Here is an 8,668-nt window from a genome sequence, read left to right as displayed (position 1 = left end):
CCCCGCCTCTGAATCCCGCCTCTGGTTCCCCGCCTCTGATTCGCTGCCTCTGATTCCCCATCCCTGATTCCGCACATCTGATACCCTGCCTCTGATTCCCCGCCTCTGACTCCCCGCCTCTGATTCCCTGCCTCTGTTTCCCAACCTCTGATTCCCCATATCTGATTCCCCACCTCTGAATCCCCGCCTCTGGTTCCCCGCCTCTGATTCGCTGCCTCTGATTCCCCATCTTTGATTCTGCACATCTGATTCCCTGCCTCTGATTCCCCGCCTCTGATTCCCCATCTCTGATTCCCCGCCTCTGAATCCCCGTGTCTGATACACAGCCTCTGATACCCCGCCCCTGATTCCCCACCTCTGATTCCCCATATCTGATACCCCGCCTCTGTTTCTGTGCCTCTTATTCCCCGCCTCTGATTCCCCGCCTCTGTTTCCCCAACTCTGATACCCAGCCTCTGATTCCCCAGCTCTGATTCCCCACCTCTGATTCCCCGTGTTTGATTCCCTGCCTCTGATTCCCCGCCTCTGATTCCCCATCTCTGATCCACCGCCTTTCATTCGCCACCTCTGATTCCCCATATCAGATTCCCCGCCTCTGTTTCCCCGCCTCTGATTCCCCACCTCTGTTTCCCTGCCTCTGATTTCCCACCTCTGTTTCCCCATATCTGATATCCCGCCTCTGATTCCCCAACTCTGATACCCCGCCTCTGATTCCCCAGCTCTGATTCCCCACCTCTGATTCCCCATGTTTGATTCCCTGCCTCTGATTCCCCGCCTCTGATTCCCCATCTCTGATTCACCGCCTTTCATTCGCCACCTCTGATTCCCCATATCAGATTCCCCGCCTCTGTTTCCCCGCCTCTGATTCCCCGCCTCCGTTTCTCCATATCTGATTCCCCACCTCTGATTCCCCATATCTGATTCCCCGCCTCTCTTTCCGCGCCTCTGATTCCCCGCCTCTGATTCCCAATATCTGATTCCCCGCCTATGATTCCCCAACTCTGATTCCCCACCTCTGATTCCCCAGCTCTGTTTCCCCACCTCTGATTCCCCGCCTCTGTTTCCCCATATCTAATTCCCCGCCTCTGATTCCCAAACTCTGATTCCCCGACTCTGATTCCCCAGCTCTGATTCCCCGCCTCTGATTCCCCACATCTGATTCCCTGCCTCTGATTCCCTGCCTCCGATTCCCTGCCTCTGATTCCCAACCTCTGATTCCCCACCTCTGAATCCCCATATCTGATTCCCTGCCTCTGATTCCCCGCCTCTGATTCCCTGCCTCTGATTCCCCGCCTCTTATTCCCCAGCTCTGATTTCCCGCCTCTGAATCCCCAACTCTGATTCCCTGCCTCTGAATCCCCAGCTCTGATTTCCCGCCTCTGATTCCCCAGCTCTGATTCCCTGCCTCTGATTTCCCGCCTGTGATTCCCCATCTCTGATTCACAACCTCTGATTCCCCACCTCTGATTCCCCATATCTGATTCCCCACCTCTGAATCCCCGCCTCTGGTTCCCCGCCTCTGTTTCCCCATATCTGATTCCCCGCCTCTGAATCCCGCCTCTGGTTCCCCGCCTCTGATTCGCTGCCTCTGATTCCCCATCTCTGATTCCGCACATCTGATACCCTGCCTCTGATTCCCCGCCTCTGACTCCCCGCCTCTGATTCCCTGCCTCTGTTTCCCAACCTCTGATTCCCCATATCTGATTCCCCACCTCTGAATCCCCGCCTCTGGTTCCCCGCCTCTGATTCGCTGCCTCTGATTCCCCATCTCTGATTCCGCACATCTGATTCCCTGCCTCTGATTCCCCGCCTCTGATTCCCCATCTCTGATTCCCCACCTCTGAATCCCCGTGTCTGATACACAGCCTCTGATACCCCGCCCCTGATTCCCCACCTCTGATTCCCCATATCTGATACCCCGCCTCTGTTTCTGTGCCTCTTATTCCCCGCCTCTGATTCCCCGCCTCTATTTCCCCAACTCTGATACCCAGCCTCTGATTCCCCAGCTCTGATTCCCCACCTCTGATTCCCCGTGTTTGATTCCCTGCCTCTGATTCCCCGCCTCTGATTCCCCATCTCTGATTCACCGCCTTTCATTCGCCACCTCTGATTCCCCATATCAGATTCCCAGCCTCTCTTACCCCGCCTCTGATTCCCCGCCTCTGTTTCCCCATATCTGATTCCCCACCTCTGATTCCCCATATCTGATTCACCGCCTCTCTTTCCGCGCCTCTGATTCCCTGCCTATGATTCCCCATATCTGATTCCCCGCCTCTGATTCCCCAACTCTGATTCCACACCTCTGATTCCCCAGCTCTGTTTCCCCACCTCTGATTCCCCGCCTCTGTTTCCCCATATCTAATTCCCCGCCTCTGATTCCCAAACTCTGATTCCCCGACTTTGATTCCCCAGCTCTGATTTCACGCCTCTGATTCCCCACATCTGATTCCCTGCCTCTGATTCCCTGCCTCCGATTCCCTGCCTCTGATTCCCAACCTCTGATTCCCCACCTCTGAATCCCCATATCTGATTCCCTGCCTCTGATTCCCCGCCTCTGATTCCCTGCCTCTGATTCCCCGCCTCTGATTCCCCAGCTCTGATTTCCCACCTTTGAATCCCCAACTCTGATTCCCTGCCTCTGATTCCCCAGCTCTGATTCCCTGCCTCTGATTCCCCGCCTCTGATTCCCTGCCTCTGATTCCCCGCCTCTGATTCCCCAGCTCTGATTTCCCGCCTCTGAATCCCCAAGTCTGATTCCCTGCCTCTGAATCCCCAGCTCTGATTCCCCGCCTCTGATTCCCCAGCTCTGATTCCCTGCCTCTGATTTCCCGCCTGTGATTCCCCATCTCTGATTCACAACCTCTGATTCCCCACCTCTGATTCCCCATATCTGATTCCCCGCCTCTGTTTGCCCGCCTCTAATTCCCCGCCTCTGTTTCCCCATATCTGATTCGCCGCCTCTGAATCCCGCCTCTTGTTCCCCGCCTCTGATTCGCTGCCTCTGATTCCCCATCTCTGATTCCGCACATCTGATACCCTGCCTCTGATTCCCCGCCTCTGACTCCCCGCCTCTGATTCCCTGCCTCTGTTTCCCAACCTCTGATTCCCCATATCTGATTCCCCACCTCTGAATCCCCGCCTCTGGTTCCCCGCCTCTGATTCGCTGCCTCTGATTCCCCATCTCTGATTCCGCACATCTGATTCCCTGCCTCTCTTTCCGCGCCTCTGATTCCCCGCCTCTGATTCCCCATATCTGATTCCCCGCCTCTGATTCCCCAACTCTGATTCCCCACCTCTGATTCCCCAGCTCTGTTTCCCCACCTCTGATTCCCCGCCTCTGTTTCCCCATATCTAATTCCCCGCCTCTGATTCCTAAACTCTGATTCCCCGACTCTGATTCCCCAGCTCTGATTTCCCGCCTCTGATTCCCCACATCTGATTCCCTGCCTCTTATACCCTGCCTCCGATTCCCTGCCTCTGATTCCCAACCTCTGATTCCCCACCTCTGAATCCCCATATCTGATTCCCTGCCTCTGATTCCCCGCCTCTGATTCCCTGCCTCTGATTCCCCGCCTCTGATTCCCCAGCTCTGATTTCCCGCCTCTGAATCCCCAACTCTGATTCCCTGCCTCTGATTCCCCAGCTCTGATTCCCCGCCTCTGATTCCCCAGCTCTGATTCCCTGCCTCTGATTTCCCGCCTGTGATTCCCCATCTCTGATTCACAACCTCTGATTCCCCACCTCTGATTCCCCATATCTGATTCCCCACCTCTGTTTGCCCGCCTCTAATTCCCCGCCTCTGTTTCCCCATATCTGATTCCCCGCCTCTGAATCCCGCCTCTGGTTCCCCGCCTCTGATTCGCTGCCTCTGATTCCCCATCTCTGATTCCGCACATCTGATACCCTGCCTCTGATTCCCCGCCTCTGACTCCCCGCCTCTGATTCCCTGCCTCTGTTTCCCAACCTCTGATTCCCCATATCTGATTCCCCACCTCTGAATCCCCGCCTCTGGTTCCCCGCCTCTGATTCGCTGCCTCTGATTCCCCATCTCTGATTCTGCACATCTGATTCCCTGCCTCTGATTCCCCGCCTCTGATTCCCCATCTCTGATTCCCCGCCTCTGAATCCCCGTGTCTGATACACAGCCTCTGATACCCCGCCCCTGATTCCCCACCTCTGATTCCCCATATCTGATACCCCGCCTCTGTTTCTGTGCCTCTTATTCCCCGCCTCTGATTCCCCGCCTCTGTTTCCCCAACTCTGATACCCCATATCTGATTCCCCAGCTCTGATTCCCCACCTCTGATTCCCCGTGTTTGATTCCCTGCCTCTGATTCCCCGCCTCTGATTCCCCATCTCTGATCCACCGCCTTTCATTCGCCACCTCTGATTCCCCATATCAGATTCCCCGCCTCTGTTTCCCCGCCTCTGATTCCCCACCTCTGTTTCCCTGCCTCTGATTTCCCACCTCTGTTTCCCCATATCTGATATCCCGCCTCTGATTCCCCAACTCTGATACCCCGCCTCTGATTCCCCAGCTCTGATTCCCCACCTCTGATTCCCCATGTTTGATTCCCTGCCTCTGATTCCCCGCCTCTGATTCCCCATCTCTGATTCACCGCCTTTCATTCGCCACCTCTGATTCCCCATATCAGATTCCCCGCCTCTGTTTCCCCGCCTCTGATTCCCCGCCTCCGTTTCTCCATATCTGATTCCCCACCTCTGATTCCCCATATCTGATTCCCCGCCTCTCTTTCCGCGCCTCTGATTCCCCGCCTCTGATTCCCAATATCTGATTCCCCGCCTATGATTCCCCAACTCTGATTCCCCACCTCTGATTCCCCAGCTCTGTTTCCCCACCTCTGATTCCCCGCCTCTGTTTCCCCATATCTAATTCCCCGCCTCTGATTCCCAAACTCTGATTCCCCGACTCTGATTCCCCAGCTCTGAATCCCGCCTCTGGTTCCCCGCCTCTGTTTGCCCGCCTCTAATTCCCCGCCTCTGTTTCCCCATATCTGATTCCCCGCCTCTGAATCCCGCCTCTGGTTCCCCGCCTCTGATTCGCTGCCTCTGATTCCCCGACTCTGATTCCCCAGCTCTGATTCCCCGCCTCTGATTCCCCACATCTGATTCCCTGCCTCTGATTCCCTGCCTCGATTCCTTGCCTCTGATTCCCAACCTCTGATTCCCCACCTCTGAATCCCCATATCTGATTCCCTGCCTCTGATTCCCCGCCTCTGATTCCCTGCCTCTGATTCCCCGCCTCTGATTCCCCAGCTCTGATTTCCCGCCTCTGAATCCCCAAGTCTGATTCCCTGCCTCTGAATCCCCAGCTCTGATTCCCCGCCTCTGATTCCCCAGCTCTGATTCCCTGCCTCTGATTTCCCGCCTGTGATTCCCCATCTCTGATTCACAACCTCTGATTCCCCACCTCTGATTCCCCATATCTGATTCCCCGCCTCTGTTTGCCCGCCTCTAATTCCCCGCCTCTGTTTCCCCATATCTGATTCGCCGCCTCTGAATCCCGCCTCTTGTTCCCCGCCTCTGATTCGCTGCCTCTGATTCCCCATCTCTGATTCCGCACATCTGATACCCTGCCTCTGATTCCCCGCCTCTGACTCCCCGCCTCTGATTCCCTGCCTCTGTTTCCCAACCTCTGATTCCCCATATCTGATTCCCCACCTCTGAATCCCCGCCTCTGGTTCCCCGCCTCTGATTCGCTGCCTCTGATTCCCCATCTCTGATTCCGCACATCTGATTCCCTGCCTCTCTTTCCGCGCCTCTGATTCCCCGCCTCTGATTCCCCATATCTGATTCCCCGCCTCTGATTCCCCAACTCTGATTCCCCACCTCTGATTCCCCAGCTCTGTTTCCCCACCTCTGATTCCCCGCCTCTGTTTCCCCATATCTAATTCCCCGCCTCTGATTCCTAAACTCTGATTCCCCGACTCTGATTCCCCAGCTCTGATTTCCCGCCTCTGATTCCCCACATCTGATTCCCTGCCTCTTATACCCTGCCTCCGATTCCCTGCCTCTGATTCCCAACCTCTGATTCCCCACCTCTGAATCCCCATATCTGATTCCCTGCCTCTGATTCCCCGCCTCTGATTCCCTGCCTCTGATTCCCCGCCTCTGATTCCCCAGCTCTGATTTCCCGCCTCTGAATCCCCAACTCTGATTCCCTGCCTCTGATTCCCCAGCTCTGATTCCCCGCCTCTGATTCCCCAGCTCTGATTCCCTGCCTCTGATTTCCCGCCTGTGATTCCCCATCTCTGATTCACAACCTCTGATTCCCCACCTCTGATTCCCCATATCTGATTCCCCACCTCTGTTTGCCCGCCTCTAATTCCCCGCCTCTGTTTCCCCATATCTGATTCCCCGCCTCTGAATCCCGCCTCTGGTTCCCCGCCTCTGATTCGCTGCCTCTGATTCCCCATCTCTGATTCCGCACATCTGATACCCTGCCTCTGATTCCCCGCCTCTGACTCCCCGCCTCTGATTCCCTGCCTCTGTTTCCCAACCTCTGATTCCCCATATCTGATTCCCCACCTCTGAATCCCCGCCTCTGGTTCCCCGCCTCTGATTCGCTGCCTCTGATTCCCCATCTTTGATTCTGCACATCTGATTCCCTGCCTCTGATTCCCCGCCTCTGATTCCCCATCTCTGATTCCCCGCCTCTGAATCCCCGTGTCTGATACACAGCCTCTGATACCCCGCCCCTGATTCCCCACCTCTGATTCCCCATATCTGATACCCCGCCTCTGTTTCTGTGCCTCTTATTCCCCGCCTCTGATTCCCCGCCTCTGTTTCCCCAACTCTGATACCCAGCCTCTGATTCCCCAGCTCTGATTCCCCACCTCTGATTCCCCGTGTTTGATTCCCTGCCTCTGATTCCCCGCCTCTGATTCCCCATCTCTGATCCACCGCCTTTCATTCGCCACCTCTGATTCCCCATATCAGATTCCCCGCCTCTGTTTCCCCGCCTCTGATTCCCCACCTCTGTTTCCCTGCCTCTGATTTCCCACCTCTGTTTCCCCATATCTGATATCCCGCCTCTGATTCCCCAACTCTGATACCCCGCCTCTGATTCCCCAGCTCTGATTCCCCACCTCTGATTCCCCATGTTTGATTCCCTGCCTCTGATTCCCCGCCTCTGATTCCCCATCTCTGATTCACCGCCTTTCATTCGCCACCTCTGATTCCCCATATCAGATTCCCCGCCTCTGTTTCCCCGCCTCTGATTCCCCGCCTCCGTTTCTCCATATCTGATTCCCCACCTCTGATTCCCCATATCTGATTCCCCGCCTCTCTTTCCGCGCCTCTGATTCCCCGCCTCTGATTCCCAATATCTGATTCCCCGCCTATGATTCCCCAACTCTGATTCCCCACCTCTGATTCCCCAGCTCTGTTTCCCCACCTCTGATTCCCCGCCTCTGTTTCCCCATATCTAATTCCCCGCCTCTGATTCCCAAACTCTGATTCCCCGACTCTGATTCCCCAGCTCTGATTCCCCGCCTCTGATTCCCCACATCTGATTCCCTGCCTCTGATTCCCTGCCTCCGATTCCCTGCCTCTGATTCCCAACCTCTGATTCCCCACCTCTGAATCCCCATATCTGATTCCCTGCCTCTGATTCCCCGCCTCTGATTCCCTGCCTCTGATTCCCCGCCTCTTATTCCCCAGCTCTGATTTCCCGCCTCTGAATCCCCAACTCTGATTCCCTGCCTCTGAATCCCCAGCTCTGATTTCCCGCCTCTGATTCCCCAGCTCTGATTCCCTGCCTCTGATTTCCCGCCTGTGATTCCCCATCTCTGATTCACAACCTCTGATTCCCCACCTCTGATTCCCCATATCTGATTCCCCGCCTCTGTTTGCCCGCCTCTAATTCCCCGCCTCTGTTTCCCCATATCTGATTCCCCGCCTCTGAATCCCGCCTCTGGTTCCCCGCCTCTGATTCGCTGCCTCTGATTCCCCATCTCTGATTCCGCACATCTGATACCCTGCCTCTGATTCCCCGCCTCTGACTCCCCGCCTCTGATTCCCTGCCTCTGTTTCCCAACCTCTGATTCCCCATATCTGATTCCCCACCTCTGAATCCCCGCCTCTGGTTCCCCGCCTCTGATTCGCTGCCTCTGATTCCCCATCTCTGATTCCGCACATCTGATTCCCTGCCTCTGATTCCCCGCCTCTGATTCCCCATCTCTGATTCCCCACCTCTGAATCCCCGTGTCTGATACACAGCCTCTGATACCCCGCCCCTGATTCCCCACCTCTGATTCCCCATATCTGATACCCCGCCTCTGTTTCTGTGCCTCTTATTCCCCGCCTCTGATTCCCCGCCTCTATTTCCCCAACTCTGATACCCAGCCTCTGATTCCCCAGCTCTGATTCCCCACCTCTGATTCCCCGTGTTTGATTCCCTGCCTCTGATTCCCCGCCTCTGATTCCCCATCTCTGATTCACCGCCTTTCATTCGCCACCTCTGATTCTCCATATCAGATTCCCAGCCTCTCTTACCCCGCCTCTGATTCCCCGCCTCAGTTTCCCCATATCTGATTCCCCACCTCTGATTCCCCATATCTGATTCACCGCCTCTCTTTCCGCGCCTCTGATTCCCTGCCTATGATTCCCCATATCTGATTCCCCGCCTCTGATTCCCCAACTCTGA

Source organism: Narcine bancroftii, unplaced genomic scaffold (assembly GCF_036971445.1).
Source record: "Narcine bancroftii isolate sNarBan1 unplaced genomic scaffold, sNarBan1.hap1 Scaffold_158, whole genome shotgun sequence".
NCBI classification, from domain to species: domain Eukaryota; kingdom Metazoa; phylum Chordata; class Chondrichthyes; order Torpediniformes; family Narcinidae; genus Narcine; species Narcine bancroftii.
The sequence above is the reverse complement of the archived record's forward strand: the minus strand, read 5'-3'. Positions refer to the sequence as shown.